The 26,790-nt window shown below is 30.4% G+C and overlaps 1 long non-coding RNA gene across 1 annotated transcript; it reads left to right on the top strand.

The window, feature by feature from the left end:
• Nucleotides 1-5,163: 5,163 nt before the first annotated feature.
• Nucleotides 5,164-22,252, top strand: LOC132945150 (uncharacterized). Its single transcript, XR_009664517.1, has 3 exons — nucleotides 5,164-5,636; nucleotides 5,912-6,005; nucleotides 19,654-22,252. It is a non-coding gene; the product is annotated as an uncharacterized LOC132945150 (long non-coding RNA).
• The last annotated feature ends 4,538 nt before the right edge of the window (nucleotides 22,253-26,790 follow it).

The raw sequence follows: 26,790 nt of genomic DNA, 5'->3' as shown, positions 1-26,790 counted from the left end.
TAATAATGAACATCAACAGACACGTTTCCAACTCTACAAAACGTTAGAAAAACAAAATTAACAGTGATAAATCGGTGAACGTCAATTACACGTTCGTAAAAGTGTTTATGGTTCAATACTATATTTGGATCAACAGATCATCCCAATGAACGATTCTGAAAAATATCTAAGAATACACCTTTCATTACTCACCAAAGCATCATGTTTGTCAGAAAAAACTGTAAATTAAGTAGAAAACGAGAAAACTTCATTGGGGGGTCGGAAGACACTCCGAACTAGATCTTACAAGCAAACGTCTATTATACGTAGCAATATTTAAACCAATATGAACCTATGGAGTATAACTGTGGGTGGAGTGGGCAGTGGCTAGGGTGGCTGGTGGGCGATCCCCGCCATGGTGTGGCGAAACTTTTGGCTCCTTGAATAAATTTGGGCCCATAACTTATAAATATTTTATTATTAGCCCAATATTAGGCAAAATTGTCTGTTCTGGGGAATTCTGTTCTTGGGGTCAATTTTTGTTCCCAGGACTAGTCCGCCCATACAACTGTGGGGTTGTATTGGTGAATCCAACATTGAGGCTATTCAACGCTGCCAAAAAATTGCTCTTTGTACTATTGTCTGACAACAGAACGACAATGGCTGAATCAACTCATGACTACTAATAAAATATTATACTAAGTCCACTGGGAGTGATTACCCGTACATGACGTATATATACAAAACAAGGTGTAACAAAAAAACTGACAAAAAAATAAACTGATGTTACTTAAACGTATGACAAAAATTGTTAAAATTATATGATAACTAAATAGTTTAAAGAATAAACCCCTTTTAACAAATTACCATAAATAATATTTTTTTTAAAGTTATTGCGTTCCAAATTAATTTAATCAAAAAAATATTGATATTTAAAAAATTCTAAAAAATAAACTACTCGACTTAGACAAATGTTTTTACCATCCAAATCGTTCTTATAATCAGATTCACAAATTGGCTATTTTGAATTTATTCATAAAAAATTAAGTCAAATTTAAAAATGTTTTTTCAGTATAAAAAAATAAATATTATTGTGTAGCGCAAGTGGCTATAAATTGTATGTGACAAAAATTTTTTAAAATAATGATAAGAACAAAAGTTATTCTTAAAATCAGTTCTTTCTGCTACACTCTGAATATCTACATAAAATATTTATTTAGGAAAACCTTTGAAATTATTATTTTGTTAGAGATCATGGTTCGTTATAATGATAAAGCTTTCTTGTGTAAAAAAAATTATAGATATGTATTTGAATACTTTTATTCAGATATTTTTACTCAAGTACTTTACAAGACTGCCTATTAGTATAATAAACGCATTGTACATTCTTATTTGAAGTCGTTTGTATGGAATAGCATTGTGTAATAATTTTTTATCATTTCAGACTGGATACAAGTAACAATTTTTGAAGAATTGGGAGTAAATTTAAAAATAGATGTAACTCGAGAACTTACCAATGATGTACCTCTCAATAATGCATAACCAGTGGGCAATGATATACCTACCATAGATAAATGAGATTAATGATATTATAGGCTCAGACACACTACGTTTAATTTATCCTGCAATTTTGCTTTATAAAAATATTACTATTCATACTTTGTTTTAATTATACCAACAGGGTCATATAGTTAATTTTAGTTTGTTTTGATGTACCGATAGAACTGTCCTATATAATATTAAAATTAATATTTAAATATGTAAAATTATTATTCTTTGACCGCTGAAAATATGTTATTATTGTATTAGCTTTAACAATTGAACTGCTGATTTTTTTTTTATATATAATATATCTTTTAACCTAAAATATTTAGAATATAACAGTTTTATTGTCATAAAAATGCTACACACATATTTGAAACAATATTATCATTTAATATTTTTACAAATGTTAAGATAGTAATATAATACTTATGTTTATATTGTGTTTCCGATATAATCCTAAAACCCAATGTCCTTAAATTCTTTCTCCGTAATTTCTCACTTGTTAGAAATTGTAATCATAGTGTTATATGTACTTCACCACTGCCTGTTTTTTGTCGAAGTGGTTGTTTGTTCCCACTTTGTTATACCACACTCTTATGTCAGTATTTCCTTTTACTCTGAAATAAGGATTCGTCGATTTAAATTATGGCACCGAACAAGTATATTTTATGATATTAATGTGAATAAAGTAATTTATACATAGCCTATTTACGTGGAACCTTTTTTTAAATTTGAAATCCTTTTTTTTTACAAGAAATATACAATCTATACATTTAAACACAATAAGTATACGTGAGATTAGAATAAAAATAACATTATGAAGTTGTGGGAATAAGGACCCACCCATTAGTAGCATTAAATATAAAAGTTGATCATTTTATAAATTTTAACAAAATAATTATTATATGTTAAATTTGATAAATTATGTCAAAATTCAAACATTAAATTCTTTTAAAAAAAAATGTTTGTATTTATAATATTTTTAAATGCTATAGTAAAATAGCACAGTGGTCTTGTGGTCTGGTCATCGACTCGAGCCGACACGGTGTGTGGGCAATACAGTGGTCTGGTGATAAGGATCTGTGAAAAAAAATAGTGATAAGGATTTTGGATTTATGATAATAACGGTCGATTTTGATAAGAAAAGTGGATTAGTGATAAGGATTTTGGATTAATGAAAATAATGACGGATTTTGATAAGAAAAGTGGATTACTGATAAGGATGTTGGATTAATGATAAGAATGGTGGATTTGTGATAAAGATGGTCGTATTATGGTGTGTGTTGGTCATAGCCCTTGCAATTATGTGTGTGTTTTAATATTAATGTATCGATCAGCAGTTAATCGTACATAAGGTAGAGTTCGTATTATATACATAAGTGTTATGAAACATATAAATATGTTATATTATTATATTAATAATTGTTACAACTTGTTTTTCAATATCACGGTGGTTTTTATTTTACACAAAAATTAAAATATTAAAATAAAAAGTAAGTATAAGCATATTTGTGTTTAATTCAAATATCTTAGATTAAATGTTGTATTATTTCAAACATTAAAATAAATGTAGTAGGTATATAAACGGTGAAGTCGAAATAGGATACTATAATTTATCCATTTAGTGACCAAACTATATACTTAAAGACGACGTCTAAGACCCTCAGAGTCGATATCCTCTATTCTCCTTAGTCAGTATACCTACTAGTTACACAAATTCATAATATTATGTGTCATAAATATATAATTTTGTGTATGTTGTCGAGTAATCTTTTGAGCTGTATAAAATAGTTAGATCTATGTATTTTAATAGGAATTACAATTTTGTAGTAGTAATTGACGAGGGATGGCGGGGGTGAAAATATTTTAGGGTTGATGGATTGGAATGTTTAAATGCATCTACGTAATTGCGACTATGTATTTTGTAAGTATGACTTTTGTGTCTTAATATATTGATATGTACCTAAGCTGTATAATATGTTTGGTTGTGTATGTGTGTGTGTGTGTGTGTTTGTGATGTTGTATGTATGAATATATGTACATAAACTAAATATATATGAATACTGCATATACATATATTTTAATAATACTTTAATTTTATAATATTACTCATCATCTATGAGTGTGGGGGATATATCCTGACACCACCACCACCTTTCTCCGGGTGTGGTCCAGACCTCATATGATAGTCTTGCATGAACGTTTGCCACTCTCCAGACCTCCACAAATATGTTTGGGTGTTTGTGATACCTGATGAATGTGTATATGTATTTATATAATATGCGACTATGTAAGTTTAGTATCTAAATATGTGTGAACTATCCTATGGGTATATGAGTGTATGTGTGTTGTGCTAGAGAAATGTGTGAATGAAACTCATCATCATCTGTAAACGATTAAACGATTGACCATATAAACATATATATATATATATTATATATATTATAAATATTTCTGTATGTTGTCGGGGAGAGGAATGTGTGAATGCAAGCGAATGCGCATTCCGACGTGTATATTTTGAAAATAAATATTTTTACAAGTTTATGTCTGTGTGTGTGTGTGTGTATGTGTGTTTGTGTATGTGTGCATGTATGTATGTGTGTTTGTACGTGTGTTTGAGATTTATTCTCATATATAACGTATGATTAGCGAGATGTTATTCGAATTTGATTATATATAATATTTTTGTATGTATGTATGTATGTATGTATGTATGTATGTGTGTATGAGCGTTCATATGTAAGTGAATGAATAAAGGACTGGGCGGCTTGTTTGTATACTATATGGAATACTGGGATCGTGTGTGTGTGTGGGATGTGATATGAAAGTAGGTATGTATCTATGCATGCATGCGTGTATGTATGATAAAGTATATAATATATATGTTGAGCTTGTGTGTGTTGTAAATAATATTATATAAGTTCAGAATGAAAACTGATGAGTACTGTATGGTGTTTAATAGTATATTATAGGTTGTATGTGTATGGTTATATCATATTTATATGTATAAATATACCTATGCCTTTTATTGATATATAAGTAATAAGTATATAATATTATGGTATAATATTTGTAGATAGGTATGTGTGATGTTGTAGGTACCTTATATTATATTATGAGTATAACGTATGTTCGTATATATGTATGTACCTATGTATGTATGTATGTATGTGTATGTGGGTATGTATGTATGTATGTATGTATGTATGTATGCATGTATGTATGTATGTGTGTATGTGTATGTGTGTATGTGTATGTGTGTATGTGTATGTGTGTTTGTGTATGTGTGTATGTATCAGTGGCGTAAATACCGGGTGGGCAAGGTGGGCAAACGCCACGGGCCTCGGGACCGAAGGGGGCCCCAGCCCAACATACAATACCTACACTATTGCCCATTGGTTATTTCTATATTCGTCATTCGATTCAAAATTTTACAAAAATATGTATATTATTTTGATATCTGAAAAAAATACTAGGAAATACGGACCTTATATTGGTACTATATGTAGGTATATGGTTTATTCGCTAATAAATAATAATATATTATTGGAGGCCCGATTTGGGAAAAAAATATTATCTAAAACATATCTCATATCTGGAACTAATGGCTTAATAACTCAATGGCTAAAAATAAAATGGGAAAACAAACTGATAAAGCCAACGACAACAATACTGTTATATCATAGCTTCAGCTCTGTTGCTCTATGTGCTACAAATTACAATGACAGTATTACACTAATCAGTATAGTGTACACACTTACCAATATTAAAATTTCCTTGAAGCTTTGAAAGTGTTTTGTTTTTTATGTTTAACTGTTTAAGTTATAACATGGTTCGTACTCGTATTTTTATTATTATTACGTATTAAATTATTATTATTTTCTTTTTAATACATGTAGTACCTAGTGACAGTTTATAATAAACGTGCTATACTGCTATTAAAACAATACTAAAATATCAAAAATAATTCGCAATATAATGTCTGATAAAAAAAAAATGTTTGAGTGGATACCAAAAACGAAAAAAGAAGAAGGATATTCAAGAGAAAATGTCAAAAATACCGAAAATCAACGCATTTTTTTCTACAACTCCTGCTGTTGTTCCTAGAATAGGTAAGTAAAAAATGGTTAGTCTAGGGTGAAACAATGCTAACGCAGTTTCCAAGGCGAAAAGCAGCGGAAGCAAATCGACGTTGGTTTTTATTATTATTAATTATTATTTTTTTACCCGCCTTGGTCTGTTTTTAAACAAGAAAAACCCTGGAAAGTTAATAGTTATAATTTTTAACATAACACTTTTTGAAGGCGCACCAAAAATATTATTATTATTATTAATATTATTACAATATAATCTATTAAATATACAAAGGTACTTTTGTATTTTATAGCTGATGAACCTCAAGCTTCAGAATTAAATGAATTACCTACACCAGTCATCAGAGATTCAAATCAATGAAAAAACTGTTGATAATTTGAATACAGGTAAATTAATCAATTTCATACTGTTAATATCAATATTGTAGTCATAATCAATTTAAATATTTCTAGTAGGAGTATTAAATGTCTAGTTAGGTATATAGAGTATAGAGTTAAAAGTAAAATAGAATTATCATATTTATTAGGGTGACTTATGCACAATTTTTTCTAAATTAATAAAATAAAATAATATTTTTTGTACTGTAATATATCAATTTAACTCAAATTGTTTAATCATACTTAAATCCTTAATAACATAGAAAATTGTAAAGTACCTATTATTAAGTTATATGCTGATTGCTGAACAATATTTACCTGTCATATATTATTATTATTATTATTATTATTATTATTATTATATATTTAGTGCACGTTCAAAAGGAGTTAAACCAGATTTTTACCTATAGGAAAAGTAATTTTTTCTAAATTAAACCTTTCAAACAGATTTTTTAACTTAATATAAATTTGAATAAAATATATTAGTGATTATTTTTATTTATTAATTATCATAACTAATTTTTATTTTAAGAAAAAATTGATTTAAAGTCAAACTCAATATTGTGCACCAATACCAATGATTCAAGTATACCTGAAAATGATAGTAATTATAAAGAAGAAAATGGTAATTATTGTTGACATGAAAACCGGGGATCATTTTTAAATCAAAAGGTATTAATTTCAATGTGCATTGCACTCATTAACATAGTAATCAAATTACAATTAATATGATTATTGTAATAATTCCCAATCACGAGTATAATTTTTACTTACATTGTGTTTGTAGCTATCTAATAAATAATAATTAATGATTTCCATAATCAAACTTAAATTAGTATCTAATGTTAAAAACATTATTATCATGAATATGTCGCAACCGAAAAATAGGTGGTAAAAAATATTTTTATAAACGATTAATGCATACACTACAAATAAAGTAGGTATTAAATTATAAATCAATAATGTTACTTAATTAATGTTTTGGAATATTTATAAATTAACAATACAATTATTTTATATATTTCATATGCAGTAAAATATTATTGTAAATACCTATGTTTTTACTAACTATGATAAATGTTTGCAAAATGACAACTTATGTTCTAATCTAAAGTACACATTTATGATTTATAGTATATTTAAATAAAAAATTATGCGGCCACATTCATTAAAACTATTTTTTAACTACTTTACTTTATTATACAATCCGCTGTTGTCGTCGTTACTACAACAGAAACCATTCTGTTTTAACTTTTAATTATTACACTTCATAAAATAATAATTTATGAAAACTCAATCTTAGCTGATAATAGAGACAAAAGTGGAGGATATAATATAATAAAACAAATTAAATATTACTAGCTTATCCCGCGCACTTTGTCGCCCGTAAAAAATTACAACTCTTAAAAAAATTCTAATAGTTCAACTCCTTTTGGGTGGAACTCGTTACATTAAGCGCAGCTCAGCCATCCTGGTAGGCTATCCGACTATGTAGGATCGCGGACAATGTGCGAAAGCCATATCATGTATTCAAGTAGACAACGACACGCCGATGAGCGGCTATAAGTGCAACTCTACCACGTTTGTAGGCAATGTGCGAAAATTCAAATTGATGCATGCTTGTACCTGATCTGCCCGATAACCAATGGCAACCAACAAAATAGTAAATACTTATTTCTACTTATTATTTTTTCTATATAACCAAAAGTAACCATTTATAAACAAAAATTTCCATCTTAATCTCAAAATTCCTGTTTGAGCACCTCCTCGGTTTGGACCTAACCTAACCGGGTCTAATTGTGAATCGAAACCTTTCTCTTTGAATCACTCCATAAATTAAAAAATAACGCATAAAAATCCGTTGCGTAGTTTAAAAGATCTAAGCATACAGACAGGCAGCGATACTTTGTTTTATACTACCTATGTTAAGATTATATGTGAATTTGTGTTTGAATTCTAACATTCTTTTGAAGAAAACTATTATTGATATATTGTCGGATTAAGTACCCGAATTAAAAGTATGAATTACGATAATAATTATTAACTGTCATATTATGTTTGAATTTAGATAATCCAAGTAAGTTTATTTTGAAAAATGAATGGATAAAGAGTGGATAAATTAATGGAGTTTTTGAATTTTCTTTTCACATTACCTATTTGATTTATTGAGACTAATTATTATTTCAATGTAACAGTGAAAGAATACAGAATATAGATGTAAGTTAAACTGAATGTTAATATCAGTCATTTCTATGCATTGTAACATTTTCCAAATTTTACATCAAACACTAATTGCATCTGTATTTGTTTAGTCCGTCATTCATTTTCAAAAAATGAAACTTTTTTAGTCATACCACTTCATTAGGCCATTTAAAAGCAAAGGCAACTACTGAAACGGTTTCTGAGCCGGGGTGGCGAAAGTGCGCATACAAAGATACTTATCTTCGTATCTAATGTAATTGAGAGTTCACACTTCACATCAATGAAAAAAAGAAAATAAGAATTTTTTTACGTTATCAAATAATTTTTATATCAAACAGTTACTTATTAATTTTTGTGTATTTTGTTTAAATTTATTTTTAGTAAAAAAGATGAGCATAGATCGAGTGAAAAATATAAAATTACGTATGCTATTTTATATTTATAATTTACATATATTATAGATATTTTAGAGCATTTGATCTGTAATATATTATTATCTACCGTGTATCTCTACCTGATTTCTTACATATATTACATTATGTACGTCTATCACACAATATAACGTATAATATTCGACATAGGGAATGAACAAAGAATTCAAAATTTTATCAAATATCAATAACCCTTGGAAAATGTTATTTGATTTAATTTATTTCTCAAATAATATTTACTTTTATATTATTAGTCTTTGAATATAGTTGGTTAATCTACATGTATTATGATATTCGTATCGTATTAACTTAAACGTTTTTATACTCTTTTAATATTCATTGAAGAGTATGAAGCATATTCTTATAGTTACTCAAACACAATATTTTACTTATGAGAAATAAAAATTAAACGAGATACGTTTTATTTAGAAATCTAGAAGATTTTGCAAATATAAATTAATAACATATTATACATTTAAGCCTAATTATCTGTCTTTAAAATTATATTTTTCAAAAGTATTCAAGTACAGAATACACATAAAGATAATATGTACTTATTTTGAAAAGTAATCAAAATACGTATTTAAAAATTCAGTAAAAAAAAATATTTGCGTACAAATACAAATTCAAGAAAGTATTTGTAGATTCTGTAAAGATTCTGACTTTTGTAAATATTTTTTTTGCATGATTTATTATGTTACTGATCCAGTTTTCATGTTTAATGTTAATTTTATAGAGACTTTTAAACTATATAATTTGGTTTAACTATAACTATAACTTTACTCATTATTATCTTTAACTATAGTTATCTGTTAAACATTATCAAAATATATACCGTTGAGAAAATTCAAAATAAATTAATATAACATTTCAATTATTTTTAAACATGATTAAAATTATAATAGAATATATAAACTAAAAAGAATAAATATTTGATTTTAGATAAGGATTTATTGAGAATGTAAAACTTAAAACCCCTTAAAGCTAATTTTTCATTATGTCTAATCCTATTATTACTGGTGTACATAGATTGTCAACTATTATTATTTTATGATTTATTACTATCGTTCCTATTTTTATCAGAGTCACAGTTGTTCCTAGAATGTTCAGTTTAGAATTGTTCGCCGTTTCAAGGTAGAGTTCGCTACCGAAAGTTACCTAATTTATTACATTTAATAGTATTTTTGTTTATAACTGTTACACTCGCCCATGTATCTAATAACAATGTAGTAGTTTGGTCATTTATTTTTCCTTGTATTTCTATTTTAATTTTTTCTTTATTATTATCATAATAAGTATAAATAGTATTATTTGTATTTGTATTTTTGACGATATTTAAAGGTATGTTGATGGTAATGTATTGTTGTTCCTGTGAAGACCCAGTTATATGTAGAACTATTAGTTTTTTTTTATACAAAAGTATTACAGTTTCTTTTTATGTGTCCCGGAATTCCACTATGAAAACATATCGGTGGCCCTTGTTGATTTCCATAAGTATAATAATTAGTATGGGGTATTGTTCCCTGATTACTTTGTGTAGGGCGTTGTGTGTTGGATAATTGGTTATTATTTTAAATATTATAATTATAATTTTATTAAAAGTTTGGTCTAGGAAATTGGGTGATTGTCATCTGGTTATTATTTAAAAGCTGAATCCATTGTTATAACTAGTTCGCCCTTCGTTATGATAATTATTGTGACTATGCGGTATGTTTTTTGAGTTTGTCAAATTTTAATTTGACTTAAATGATTTTTTAATACCTCTATTTCTTTAGTCAATTTCTCTACTTCTCCCTTTACTTTATCCTCCGATCTCAATAGATTTGTTAATTCTAGTTTCTCTAGAATTTTTCTAATGCTTGCGATCGATGTATTATCTGCTAACCTTATTAACTGAAAAGTTTCTTTGGGTACTCTTTTTAAAATGTATTCACACAATTCTTCTTCGGTCATATTCTTGTTTATTTTATAACATATTCCTACTATTTTAATTATAAATTCTTTACATGCTTCTCCTAATGCTAGTTTCAGATTTTTCAATTTTGCCATTAGCAATTGTTTATTTCCTACTGCGAGTGATGGAATCGCGGGGAACTGCCTTTCTCTTACATAGCGTGCATAGCGATATTGGCCGGAGCCTACAATCATAAATATATAAGTGGCACCTAAACCGGAGGGGTTTAATATATATTATAGTCGGCGCATAATATGCCTATTGTGCATATTTTGATGCTTATAAAATAAACGTAATTATGTAACATACGTTACACAACAATTTTCAAGGAAGATGAATCATGGGTGGGTTCTGACCATGGCATAGCTGAAATGTAAGCACGTCACTTTGGAACTCGATTTCCAATTTTCAAACGAAAAATATCATTCCTGAACTCTATATAGAGCAATTTCAATCATTGATCGAAAAACTCGAAAATATGGCGAAAGAAATCAATATGAATTCAAAAAAAGTAATCTGGTATAATGATTTTATTATTTTTATTATTAGCTATTAGTAGACACTATGATAGCTCGACAATTACAATTGTACAGGTACAAAATCAAACATTACAATTATTTGATATAGACTAAAATTAATAATATGAATTGAAGACCTATAGGTACAGCAATTACATTTACATAACTGGCAATTAAAAATATTTTAATTCAATTTAACTATGTGATAAGAAAGGTAATCAGAGTATCGGACTATGGAACAAGCTGTTTATTTTGAACAGCTGAAAGGAGAGTAATGAGGGGAGTAATTAAAGAGGAAAGTTCTGATATAAATGTAGTTAGTGGTTTATCAATTGCGTGGAAATTGGGTAGAGGTAAATTTTTGGGAATAGTAACGGAGGCGTAAGACGTTTTGGGAGGGAAGGGGTGAGTTTGGAGATGAAGAAAAGTGGGTACCGGAATCGGATTCTGTGGTTTTGATTGAGTGGTTTTGCGTCGTTTGAGAAGAGCTTTGAAAATTTGACATCCTTTGTAATTAGAATTCTGATTACCCATGCATAGGGCGCACTTGGCTGGACTGGTTTTGGATTTGGTGTAGACTTCAGTGTGGTGGTCACTCTCACATTTGACACATCGTGAAGGATGGTGGCAATAATTTGCGGTGTGACCGTAGTTCTGGCAGTTACGGCACTGAGGTGGACCAATCTTTGTCCTATATGGTAGTTCGACTTTTATATATGTGTGCAAAATTGAAGACAAGTTTAGAATATCTTTATTGTTGGTGTTGGGATTTCATTCCACAAGAAACAGTGGGCATGGGTGCCCATTTTTTATGGCATTTGTGACTCGTCTGGTGGAGGACCTAACTCCGAGAGTGCGTCAGATATATCGGAGATGAGTGTTGTGTGGTGCAAGTTTCTGATGATGACCTTGTAGGGTCGATTTATTGATCGATATTGTCGTTTTATTGATATTTACAAAAAACAACTAAAAAAAAATGAAAACTGTAAATGTCCGTAAACTGCTCAAAATAAGTCAAAATATTTGGAAAATGTTATAGTGTATAGAAAATACTAATATAAACATTCAGTCAAAATTTCATGTACCTACGGTCATTTGTTTTAGAGTTACACCAAAAACCAAAATCAATTTTCTAGAAAACAGATTTTGCGTAAAAATTCCCGTTTTTCCTTAATTTTTCTTTTGTATTTCACGTTACTTTTGAAAACTACTGGGAAATTTTAACTTTTGATTTCCCAAAGTACCAACTAGATTCATTTTACTGTCCTAAAAGGTGACGACAGACACAAAAAAAAATTTAAAAAACTAAAAAAAAAACACACATCATTGTAAAATCAATACATTCATCGCTTCGCTCAGAATCTAAAACACACATCATTCTAAAATCAATACATTCATCGCTTCGCTCAGAATCTAAAAGAATAATTAATTTTTCAGCTTAATGAAGTCCAGAAATGATCAGTTTTTTCTGTAAACTTCTTTTACTTTTTTTTCTAAGTTTAAAATGTGTGTTATAATTTATAATAAAAACAATTTAGTGCATTATTTACAATTATTTAGATATTTAATGGAATTTTTTAAGTTTTTTCAGGAGATTAAAATCATTGTTAATAATTAGAATAATTTACACAGAAAAAGCCAATTGGGTGGAGCAGCTTCCCCCACCCACCCCGCCTGAGGACGCTCTTGGCCACTTGCTCACCAAATAGCCATATTATATCTAAATAATTTATAATTTATAATAAGATAATAATTCTTAGTATTCATTTAATATAAAAATTCCCCATGAAGGGGAAATCAATGACAGATCATATTTTTGCTATAAGACAGACCATAGAGAAACATCTTGAGTATAACAAAGATGTTCACTTAGTATTCGTGGACTTCAAACAAGCTTACGATAATATAAACCACAGCAAATTGTGGACTGTATTAAAGAATTTTGGAATTCCTGAAAAACTCATAAGATTAATTTAAATGTGCAATAATAATAACCAAAATGTTGTTCGGATAATGGGAGAAATTTCAGAACCTTTTATAGTTAAAAATGACCTTAGACAAGGGGACGTCCTCTTGTCGATATTATTTAACCTTGCTTTAGAAGAAATCATGAGGAGTTTACCTAGAGAACAAAGAATAGAAGTGAATGAGGATTGAGAGGTACACATGCCTAGCTTATGCAGATGACCTGGTACTCCTTGGCGATACTAGACAAGATGTAATTCAGACACTAATTGGTCTAGTGAATGCTAGTAAGCGAATGGGACTCTCAGTTAACCAAGAAAAAACCAAATACATGTTTCTGTCGAGGAAGACGAAAAGCGAAGAGGACATGAAAGACTTGGAAGTTGACGGTCTCACCTTTCAACAAGTTAGCTCTTTAAATATCTAGGCGTTAATGTAAATAGTGCAAATTGCATGCACGAGGAATCCAAGGGTAGGCCTAAAGTCTGCTAATAAAGTATATTTTGCTATGGTCTCATTGTTTAAGTCTAGGTTACTATCTAGAAAGACCAAAGATAAACTTTATAGGTACAATTTATCTAAAACCAATTGCTACATAATCTATTATGTGGTATTAAAACGTTAAAGTTATAAAGCTGCCTAAAAGTATTTACCTACGTCAATTGTATACATATAAAAAACTATAAACATATAAATTATTATAATAATAAATTCTATGAAATCGTTTTTTTATGCCAAATTGGGCTTTGAACCTGTACGGCGTGCGCTAATCACCACTTTCTATTGATATAGTTTAAAAAGCGCTAGCTCTGCCTTAACATGTTAAATCAATTTTTTTGAAAATATGCGTTTTACCAAATGGCCCGTCTACCGGGGACACGGTCGGGAGTACTTATTTTCAAAATTTATATCTCAAAACGGACAAGTGTTCCCTTAGATATATTAACACTTATGTAAGTTCCTACACGGCAAACCTATGTTAGATTATATAATCATCATTCATCATATATTTTTTGTGAACATTTTAGCATCATACTATATTCAAAATACCGGAACGTACATAATATTATTTCTACAGTGTACACATTAACATATGTACCTTTTTTTTACCTTGTAGGAACTTACATATGTAGAGTAACTTGGGGTATTATAATGGCGCATGGGGCGAAAAAAGCAAAATAAATGATTGTGTATATCTCACTGTATACCTAAGTAATAATTCAATGATTTAATATCATTGTATAAGAAAAACGATTCTGATATTACCAAGTATATTTGATGATATTATTGTGAATAAAGTAATTTACATATAACCTATACTTACATGGAACCTTGTTTTAAATCTTCAATCCTTAGCTACAAAAGTTGAACATTTTATAAATTTTTAACTACAAAATAATTATTAAATTATAAATTTGATAAATTTTGTCAAAATTTGAACTTTAAATGCTTTTAAAAAAAAATTGTGCATATGTATTTTTAATATTTTTTAACTGCTATTAGAACGGTATATCAGGAGCCTTATATTAAATTTTCTCCCTTTTGTACCTAACAAATAAAATATTTTTGATATTTATAAAAAAAGAAAACTAAAAAAAAAGGAAACTGAAAATGTCCGTAAACAGCTCAAAATAAGTCAAAATATTTGGAAAATGTTATGGTGTATAGAAAATGCTAATATAAACATTCAGTCAAAATTTCATGTACCTACAGTCCTTTCTTTTAGAGTTGCACCAAAAACCAAAATCGATTTTCTCAAAAACAATTTTTGCGCAAAAATTCCCGTTTGTCCTTAATTTTTCTTTTGTTTATCACGTCGCGTTAGACTTTTTTGTTTCTTAAAGGTAAACCATAAATATTCTCTTGTGGATAATCTGACGTGTCAAAATGGTGTAACATAGTTTTCATATCCTGGTAGAAATCGTCAGTTTTTATTTCTAATATTAGTGAGTCTGTATCTGTATACATCAATCTAACTCTATTTCCATACTTTTCCTTTATTGTATTATAATAAAAATCGTACATTAACAATTTAGACAAATCTAAAACACACATTCCTATATATATTGGTTGTTTGAAAGTTATTTTTGTTCTTTTCATATGGACTGCAACTAAATTCTCTGTAAAAATGGTTCTTTTGTCAAAATTTGGTTTTGCAATTAATTTTTCTAACTGGAATGCATTATTACATAATCTTATGTCAACATGATTTCGAATATTTATCATGGTACGTCCATAAACACTGTTGTTCATTAATTTGAAATATTCTTTTTCAAACTCATTCTTAGCTTTTGATCTGAGATTAGTATTAAAATCTATATACACTTTTAACCAAGAAGATTGACTAAATTCTAAAACTCTGTGAATTTTCTCTATTTTTAAATCTAATTTTATATATAATTTTAATGTTTCATAATGTATTATATATTTTTTCTTGTCATACAAAGTTGTTAATAATTTTGGGAGTTGTTTACCATCAAAATGTCTTTCCGGTGCTAAAGAGAAATCTGAATGTAGATCATGAAGTTCTTTAGGGTAAGTTAAATCGACTTCTAAAATATAACCTTTAGGTGATTCATCAGAAATATTCATAACATTAAAATCCTCATGATTGACAATCCATTTGAAATCACCAGTAGGTAAATATTTACTCATTGCCCACCCATAAAGATTATTCGCATCCAAGTATTGTAAAAATATTGACTCATCCTCTTTTTTAAATGTATTCCCCATATGTTTATTGTTTGCTTTTGAATACCTTTGACTACATTGAGACAAACCACCTCTGATTCCATTTTCAAACATCAATATTTGGTCAACATCTGTTAATAAATCTAATTTCACTTTTGTCATTCTTAACATACAATCCCATGCAAATCCTGGTGTTGTGTAATAATACATAGGATCTAATTTTTTAAGAAATGTCTCTAAAATTTTCTGTTATGTCTGTTAACAATAAAACATCAATCATATTATATAAACTTGTGAATTCACGAAGATTTTGTATATTAAACACTTCCCAGATTTTTGTTATATATTAAAAAGTTGTTATATTCCTCAATTGTTATATTTTTGTCAGTGAGAGAACTATAAAATTTTTCTATAGGAGGTAAACATGTTTCAATAAATTTTTCTTCACAATCCATATACTCATAAGGATAAGACAACTTTCTAGTAACTAAATCTAAATGTTCTTCAGGAAAATATTTACTAAGTTCTTTAAATTTATTTTTAAATTTAATTTCGAATCCTTTCTCAAATTATTTGTTAACTTCTCTAAAGAACTAGGTAAAAATTTTAATGAATCTTTAAACCTTAATTCTGTAAATATTACTTTTACTTTACCATTCCTAATTACTATACGTTTTGATTTTAATTCTTTATAAGTCCCTCTCTTAGTGTCATAGTGTAAAATCGTTTTCAAAGATTTTTGGATTTTTCAAAAAATATTTTAATTATTATTGCATTTAGATTTTTAGAAAAATATTTCAATTATTATTGCAATTAGATTTTCTGTTCTTTTTGCACATTGTTTTCTTTGTGATCTTTTATTGATATATTATGAGCTGCGCCAGGATTGGTATATATATACTACTACTGTTGAAGAAAATCCAAGCACTTTTTCTGTCTTAAAACGTGATAACAGTTACAAAAAAAAATAAGAAGACCACTCATATTGCTGCCCGTTCATGAAGTGGCGCGACATTAGTCGCACGGTTATTCTGCCACCAGGAGCGCATCGTTCGATAGCAGTGCTACGTTTTACAATTATAGCATGTAGTATAATAGGAATTATGTACGTTTTTCGACTTAAACTTGATTTATTATTCCTTACAAATACGTAATGATCTGGATCAGATCCAAAACATATGCACAGGAGTTGGGATCTCGTCTAAAATCGGTTTCAATAATAAAAACTAAATATATATTATAATAATTAGCTATTAAACACATTGACAGTAATTTGTATTTTGTATTTTTGCACCTACACATTAAAAATAGTTAAGTGTTGTTTTGTACCAGGGCCGGGTGTAATACTGGTTATGCTCTAGATGTCAAACAACAAAAAACAATTGGATTAATAAATAAAAGTTTATTTAAATCACCCAAAGAAAAAAAAAAACAAAATATCTTAACCTTACTTATGAATAATCATTTTCCTATTTAATTATTTGTTATATATGTTATTTAGAATACAGAGCTTTAACTAGATGGCATAGAGCTATACCTAGAAAAGATAAAATGCTCATAGAAAGATGTTGTGTGTGAATTGCATTTTGAAGAGAATTATGTTCTACTTTTTGACGAGACCATCTTAAATGTTGGAACAGTCAATACAATTAAAATAATCATACCAATATTAAAAGCAGGGGCAGTTCCGTCTATATTTCCAAATTTTCCATTTTATATAACAGAGCATACAATTAAGATAAAACCACCTCTTGAAAAATGAAAGGTTTATAAATATAGATAAAAAGAGATTTAAACCAATTTTTTTTTTAATCGTATTGACATTTTATTTGAGTGCAATTTTATTTATGAGTATAAATGATACAAATGAGTAATTTAAATATATACATTATTTAATAGCAAAGGGATTATGAAATCAGCAAATAACATTACCAGATAAAATTGTGATATGTGATTATCGTTTTACTGATTTACCTAATATTATATTATACTATATTTTATATAAAAATAAATAGTAATGGTTAGGTATGAATTTAATTATTAGATAACGTATTCATTTATCATAATTCGTTACTCGTTAGACTCGTAGTCATTATAGAATATTTTGAATTTTAAACTTTTTTTATAGCAAACATTTTTTGAACTTTAATTGTATATTCAGGTATACTTTAACATGACCTGGTAATGAAAAATAAATTATAATTTATATTACATTTGAATTCAAAAAAATCAAATAGAACGTACTTTTATAGTAAAGTACGTATAATGTGTGGTAAAACGTAGCACTGCTTTCGAACGACGCGCTCCTGGTGGCAGAATAACCTTGTGACTTTTGCCGGGCCATATTTTGTATACGGATCACGAATTAAGATATACAGGATGCCGAACGAGAGCTTATCAGGTGAAGAAGGAAGTTTCCGAAATTCCTGAATGACTTGTAGACCACAGTGGCTTTTAATGAACTAAGACAGTGCTACCGCCTACCATCTACTAAGATTTATAATTTTACGTATCTTTATCGTAAAAATTATCATCATGATGTTATCACTGCAGCTAGTTCCATGCTCCGCACGCGCATGCACTCGCCAAAAACTACTATCAACTTCATGTCTTATCAATTATTAATATAAGTGATAAGCATTTGTCCAAAAACTTATAACAGTGAATACGGCGTTTATCCTGGTGGTGTTGAGAAATATTACAATCTATGTTTATTAATTATTTTTTTAATTATTTTCATTAAGTAAATTTTTAAGTATATAGTAGGTTAATATAGTCATAATAAATACTAATAATTTACAGTCACAAATGTTTACAGAACACATTACATAATACAAATAAAACATATAATAAATCTGTGATATCTTTTGCATTTCAGTTGGTTTATAGCCTGCTATTTGACGTTTATTTTTTTTTTCGAGTGGAAACGTTGTTGATCAATATTTTTGTGGCTGGGCAAGTTAGTTGAATTTGAAAAAAGAGGGACAGAGGAACTTGTAGAATTAATCTGACCATGTTGTAAGATTTTCATTCATTCATCTAACTTGTATAGCCTACTGTTATAATTTAATATTTTATAAATAGAAATCTGTACATTCTGTGTTTTGTTTCTTTAAATTGTAGTAAGCAAGCTACTACTTAATAGTAAAACAAATCCCACGGGTACATAATCATACTATACTATAATTTAGATACGGTAATTCGGCATATATCGGATAATAGAAACGGAAATAAGGGTTCCTTCTATTTATTAAATAATATTACATTTTAATGTCTTGTTTGGGAAACGGATATTGGGAACTCATTGAACCATATAATTGCTCTGTATACCACAATGTTCAAAGTATAAAAATATGAAACAGTAGAATGATTATTTTTATTACAACACTGTACGCAACGATAGTCATTATAAAAAAATATTAAAATTATATTAAAAATGATTATATCAAATCGAATACACATAATTATACTGGAAGTCATAAAATGCGTGGGCTTGATAGTATTCTCGGTCATGTTAATCATTTTTATATACATAACGTATAAATGTAGGCTTACTACGTTGCGACGTCCACAATATGAAATGGTACGATTAGGTAGAAGTAAACTCTGTACGGATAATATCAAAGTTGAACAAAAGTTTAATAAGGTAGACGAGCAAAATACACTCGGAGGGGAGGATGTACCACCTCAAATAAAATAACCTAAGAAATAATACTTTAATAGAATATATATGAATAGGTTAGGTTAGGTTGTTATATGATTAGAATATATATGTAGAAAGTATTAGAAACTTTATAGAAAATATTTACACAAGTAGTTAGAAATAGTAAATTAGAATAAAACACATTAATTGTAAGTTAATAATGACATTAAATATATTATCGACTTTGAATTAGAAGGGAAGTCAAGTTCGTTGTCATGGATTTCGAATTTACCAATATGAGGAGAACAGACATTGTACTAATATCAGGAGCAATCTCAAACAGCCTAAACAAATGTAAAATTCGTAAGCTCGAGGGGAAACCGCTTCTCCTGCCACTCCACGAACAGATGAGAGTTATGACTGTTCGTGAAACACAGTTGGCAGAGAAATCGATAAGGCGGATTTTTCACAACAAAAAGGAAGTGGAGACGACCTGTTTAGCGCAACTTAGCAAAAGTCTGAATTCGAAATTAAATAACCTAACACCAGAATTCATAAAAAATTATATTTTGCGTGGAGATAAGATAAATGTAGTGGTATTGTTTGGGGGATCATACGATAGGAATATTTTAAGTAGACTAGGGTTAGGACACATAGAAGTTCTAAATATCAGATGCTATGATTTGAATTTCGATGGGGACTTCTACATGATATTAGAAAAATTGAGGGGAAAAATAACTGAAAGAATTTTCGAATTTAATGTAGGTAGAATCCAGAAAAGGGGTAGGCTATTGAATTTAACGGAATCGCATAGCGGCGTATGTACACAAAAACATAAAATAACATACGCTCACGACCCAAAGACTGATGTGAGATTTACAAAATGCATATTCAACAGAATGGTTAAGGAATATGGGTACCAAAATTTGGTGAAACAATTCCAACCTATATAGACAATACCACGCACCTAGCACCACGTTGTAAAAATATAATTTTTTGCGAATTTATAAATTTTATTATAGCAAATAACAAAGTAGCTTAATTAACACACTAAAGTAAATATATATAGAAAAAAAAAAAGTAACGCTAGATATTAATAATTAACTAATAGAATACCACAAATAGTAATTTTAATTGCATTAATTTCAGGAAAAAAAAAAGAGAGAAAGAAATAACATTAGGAATCGGGCGGTAAATAATAGGGGCATATTTTGTCTATTTTATTGGAGACTGACAAATGGTGCACTATTATGCACCGAACGGTTTGACCACTTAAGGGAAAATGTTGGAATTTGATCGTTTGGTGATTGGTTGGGAAAATCGTGTGAATAGCAGATTTTTTTGACGGGGTCACCAAGGGACCAAATGGCCATAGTAGCTCACAATAAGAAATTACAAAATCTTATTAGTTTAGCCAGTGTCGCGGGAGGATGCTTTGATTTGCAGCACACTCTGGCGACACGGGTTCAATTAGCAAGATGAGATCATTACGAAAATAGAATAGAATAGAATCGATTTAATACTAGTCTTGATCATGTAATAAAACTTGAATACAATAGTTTATTGTTGGTCTGGACCTGTAGTAAAAAAATACAATCTAATTACAGTATAGGGATAGTAATATTAACTAGGCATAAAATATAATGATATAGCGATTAATGGAAAATATATATATAGAAGCAAACGTAAATGTAGAATGAAAAAAAAAAAAAGTTAGGAACATATTAGCATATATTGGCGTAATTAACATGGTGATGGAATAAGAAATATATTAATCTAATTTATTTAAAACATAATTAACATGGTAATGGAAAATAAAATATAGTAAACACCACTATTTTATCATATATATATATATATTGCACGAAAAAAAAAATATATTGTAATAGATTTTAAGAATTCATGTTATATTAAAATATTATTACACATATTATATTAACACTAAGATAAGATTATTGATGTAAACAAAAACACAAAAAAAAAAAGAATATATTGTTAATCACATAAGATACTAACCTAGATAATAAGCAAAATATATACTGTAATATTGTGAATCATAATCTGTATTCTGTCAATAATAATTAATATGGTGAAATGTACCATATAATTATAATGATGTATTTAATGTAAAATTTAACATGTAAACATGTAATAATTGAATGTAATGTAATAATTGATATATGTAAAATTTGTAATCATAGGAAAGTGCTTGAACTAATGGAGGAAGTTTGAGTTAATTTTTCTCATTTTAGACGGGAAAAATCAACTTTTAAAGGGGGAGATGTAGTAAGCAAGCTACTACTTAATAGTAAAACAAATCCCACGGGTACATAATCATACTATACTATAATTTAGATACTGTAATTCGGCATATATCGGATAATAGAAACGGAAATAAGGGTTCCTTCTATTTATTAAATAATATTACATTTTAATGTCTTGTTTGGGAAACGGATATTGGAAACTCATTGAACCATATAATTGCTCTGTATACCACAATGTTCAAAGTATAAAAATATGAAACAGTAGAATGATTATTTTTATTACAACACTGTACGCAACGATAGTCATTATAAAAAAATATTAAAATTATATTAAAAATGATTATATCAAATCGAATACACATAATTATACTGGAAGTCATAAAATGCGTGGGCCGGAACGATGGTCACACACATCACATCCGTGAGTCGAGATACAGTAGCTATAGGCAAGGGGTACGGGGAACTTCATATATAAGGGAGCCCGAATCGGCCTGTTTTCAGACGTGTACTACCACCCATTAGTGCAAGCACCTTCACGCCACTCTGTACGAGCATTATTTTGGACTTAGAAAATTATCAACAATATAATAAAATTCACAATAAAACAACAACTGTCTTATTATTTATTATCAACCACGACTACAACATCAAACAAATTGTCTGCGACCTGCAACTATACTATCTTGGGAGCCACTTATCTACTATTAGAACTACGATAGTAGGTACCAAGCTCACGAGTATATTACAAAATTATGTCATACGAATATAATATATTAAACTGGATTTTTTGTAATGATATTCACATTGTTATACAGTTCTGTATTATGAATTATCATATATATTTGTAATTAATATTACAAGATGTGCATTGACAATGGCAAAGGCACAATAAATCCAGATGTCCATCAATAATTTTCCTATAAGCACGATAAGCTTTCAATACCTTTATTTTAAGTTAATAGTATAACAGATGTATTATGTTTTATTTGTATATGTCCTGTAATATTTCACGACTCCACCTCTAGTTGGTAACATATAAGTATTTACTATTTATTATGACTATATTAACCATTGACGATTGAGTATATACTTATTTATACTTTATACTTTATAGTATATACTAGCTCTCCGAGCGTCGCTAATGGAGTTCCCCAAACCCGCCGAGTTGACGAAGAGTTTTAACCGATGTCGAAAGCTGCAGTGGTCTTTTGTTCTGGTCGTCGGTCTCGAGCCGGTTGGTGTGTGATAAGGTTAGGACCACCACGGTTAGACGTGGTAGCCCGGCTTATGCCGCCGGAAATCCATAAAAAAGTCATATAGCCACCGCGATTTTTTTGGTGTCTAAAAGGTCAGTCACCTCAGGTTATCCGGGTAGGCAATCCGACTTCGTCGGATAGCGACAATGTGCGACGTCCGGGTCACGTCATAAGGTATACAATCCGACTGAGTCGGATCGCGGACAGCGTTCATTACTGTCACCAAAAAAGCAAAAATAAGTAATAAATTACGTGAAAAAATTTCGGGTGTCCATACAAATCATATAGCCAACGAATTTATGTGGTGTCTAGCAGGTCAGTCACTTCGAATGACGTTCACCGTAGTATATAACTACACACAATGCAAACGATATAGATACTACACAAATCAAAAAAAACATATTGTATATACCTACCTATGATATATGAACTGATAAATATATATATATCAATATAATATTACAGTTGTCAGGTGAGTTAACTGGTTGAGGTAATCAAATAGCCACTTTCTTATTTTGGTAATTAATGATTTAATGTAGCATACAAATACTGCTACAGTTACTATATAATATATATATTAATAAATAAATAAGTATAGTATACAATGTAGGTTAGTTATTAATTTGATTTTATGCTCATGATTTAACATACCTATAGTATAGTCGACTCGACTCGAGCTAGAATATTTTATTATATAATTAATATTTATACGTTTATTTATTATAATATATACATGTACCTACCTACATACCGATACCGTGCTTTATCGTGTATATTTATACCAAATCAAATAAATAAATACCAATATAAGGAAGCCACGGCGTGACCGATTAGGCAAAAGAACAAAAGGCAGTCAAATATAATATAATAATAACGCAGTTTATTGAATCAAAAAAAATCAATAAAAAAAATCGAACTTTTCGACGCATGTATTTATGCCTGTATATAGTAATACCTACGCGACGTAAAGTAGTAAAACTCGACTTTTTAAAAAAAATTATCGATAAACACGCGCGACGGCGGCACTCGGTTTTCACGTTATCTCCGCCGCGGCCTGTAAATTTATCGGGGAACGCGAATAAGGTCCGAGCGAGGACGCAGGAAGTCCTCAAAGGGGGTAAAGATTGATATCTTCATACATAAACTAAATTATTTATATTAATAGATTAATAAATATACTAATCAATAAAATATAAAAGTTTTTATCTTTAAATATAAATACAAAGTTCTTCGTAAATATACCTTTTTTTTCTGATATATAATATATAATATTACAAAGCAGAGACCTGGGAGACCGTCCATCGAATTTTTTCATTGGCCGTCTCAAAAATTTTGATTGAGCGCCACAAAAGAAAACCGTTTTCCCTCTGTTCTCCTCTATAGCAGTATAAAAAATCGACACGGGAGCGCCACACGGGTCTCTGTTTTATAGTTTTAAAAAACAAACCCCTCGGTATTGGCCCTGAGTGTTGTCGATGTCGGAAGCTGCAGTGGTCTTGTGGTCCGGTCGTCGGTCTCGAGCTAGATGGTTGGTGGATGATAAGGAGGTCTGGTGATAAGCAACTGTGATAAGGTTAGGACCACTGCGGTTCGACGTTGTAGCTCGGGCAGGCCATCCGGACGGCCGGGTGGTGGCGTAGCGGACAGAGGCTTTTCGAAAACACTGCCGGAAATTCGAAATTCCGTAAAAAAATCATATAGCCGCCGCTATTTTTTTGGTGTCTAGCAGGTCAGTCACCTCAGTTATCCGGGTAGGCAATCGTCGGATAGCGGACAATGTGGATGGCCGAGTCACGGCAACAGGTATGCAATTTGACTGCGTCGAATCGTGGACGGCGTTCATTACTGTAATACTGTCACCGACAACGCAAATTTAAGTAATAAATTCCGTGAAAAAAAATTCAAAACATTTTGGACGTCCATGACAATAATATAGCCGCAATGTTTTTTTGTTTGTCTGGCATGTCAGTCACCTCGAATGAAGTTCACCGAAGTAATAAGGGTAGGCTATCCGACTTCGTGTGACTTCTATGACACGGCAATAGGTATGCAACGTTCATTACTGCTGCAGAAAACGCAAATTAAGTTATAAATTACGTGAAAAAAAAATGTAAAACTCTTCGGGCGTCCATGCAAATCATATAGCCACCGTATTTTTTGGGTGTCTAGCAGGTCAGTCACCTTAGTTATCCGGCTAGGCAATCTGATTTCGTCAGATAGCGGACAATGTGCGACGGCCGGGTCACGTCGTCAGGTATGCAATGCGCTGCGTTGAATCGTGGACAGCGTTCATTACTGTCACCGAAAACCCAAAATTAAGTAATAAATTACGTGAAAAAAATTCATAACATTTCGGGTGCATATATTCAAGCCTGTATAGTAATAGCGACACTACGGTGCGGCGGTGATCTCCTCGATGTCAATCGGCCAGGGACTCGTCGATGTCAAAGTACGGCTTCGCTCAGCCTATAAATTTAGCCGGGAACGCGAATACAATCCTAACGGGGTCGTACGAAATCCGTAAAGGCGGTGAAACTCGGATTTTAATAATATGATAAGGCAGAAGTGATAGCAAATGGTAAATAACGAAAAAAATATAACACGAAAAAAAAATTCGGTTTTACACGACCGTCGCAAATTAACGACAATCCCGGCGGCCGGCTTCGAAACCACATCCAGCAGATCATCCGCACTAACGCCCTAACTTACCTACTGAGTTGAAAACTGGAGTCAAATCTATGACTCTTAAACTATTTCAGCGTCCCGGCGAATTACGAACGCGGTTTAGACGTCCTTCAAAGGGCGTTGCGACCAGTTCAGACGGCGGACGACCGGCTCCGCCGCCCTAAGAAGTCGAAAGCGCGAGATTCGCGAACGAAATCGAACCTTCCGACGCATGTATTTATGACTGTATATAGTAATACCTACGCAACGGCGGCGATATAAGCCGTCTGCTTTCCGCGCTATCGCTCCGCCCTGGGACTTGTCCTGAAGGAAGTACGGCCGCGCACGACCTATAAATTTAGCGGGGAACGCGAATAAGTCGTCAACGGGGATGGCAGGCGTGTCAAAAAGGGCCAGAACTCGAATTTTGAAAAAAACCAAAAAGGTTCTTTAAATACGAAAAATATGATAAGGCGGAAGTGATAGCAAAAGATAAACCTCGAAAAAAAAAACGTGAAAAAAGAAAATTTTGTTTAACACGGCTGCCGCAAATTAATCACAATCCCGGAAGCCAGCATTGAAACCACGACCCGCATATCATCCACATCAACGCCTTACCTACCTACCTACCAAACGAGTTGAAAACCTGAGTCAGTTCTATGACTCTTAAACCGTTTCGCCGTCCCGGCGAATTACGAACGCGGTTTAGACGTCCGTCAAAGGGCGTTGTAAAGGGCGACGCGATTGCGTCATACAGAGGACGACCAGCTCCGCCGTCGAATACGCGAAATTCGCGAAAAAAAAACGAACCCTCTGTAGTGATCCCTCACTAACGCTTATATTTTGAATTCGACGACGTTGATGATGAATAGGTTTTTCAAAGGAGAGGTTTGCAGAGTAACAAGTGACACAGTAATTTAAATATAAGTAATATTTATCAAGTTAAACACAGTATAATTGTTTATGAAATTTATATAAGTTTGAGGACAGAGCGAAAAGCATCTGCCCGAGAAATTAGTTATTAGCACTAGTTAAAAAATATTTTGGGAATAGACCTGAACTGGCGGCGATGTGGTGGACAAGCCACACAAGCAGTTATATCTTACAAGTGTTGGATTTACTAATTCTGATTTAGCTATGGACAGAGACTCGTATATATACTGAGTCTCCCCTAGCTAATAGATACACGGTAGAGAACTAGGAGGT

Source organism: Metopolophium dirhodum, chromosome 5 (assembly GCF_019925205.1).
Source record: "Metopolophium dirhodum isolate CAU chromosome 5, ASM1992520v1, whole genome shotgun sequence".
Taxonomy (NCBI): Eukaryota; Metazoa; Arthropoda; class Insecta; order Hemiptera; family Aphididae; genus Metopolophium; species Metopolophium dirhodum.
Note: the sequence above shows the minus strand (reverse complement) of the source record. Positions and strands in the feature narration are given on the sequence as shown.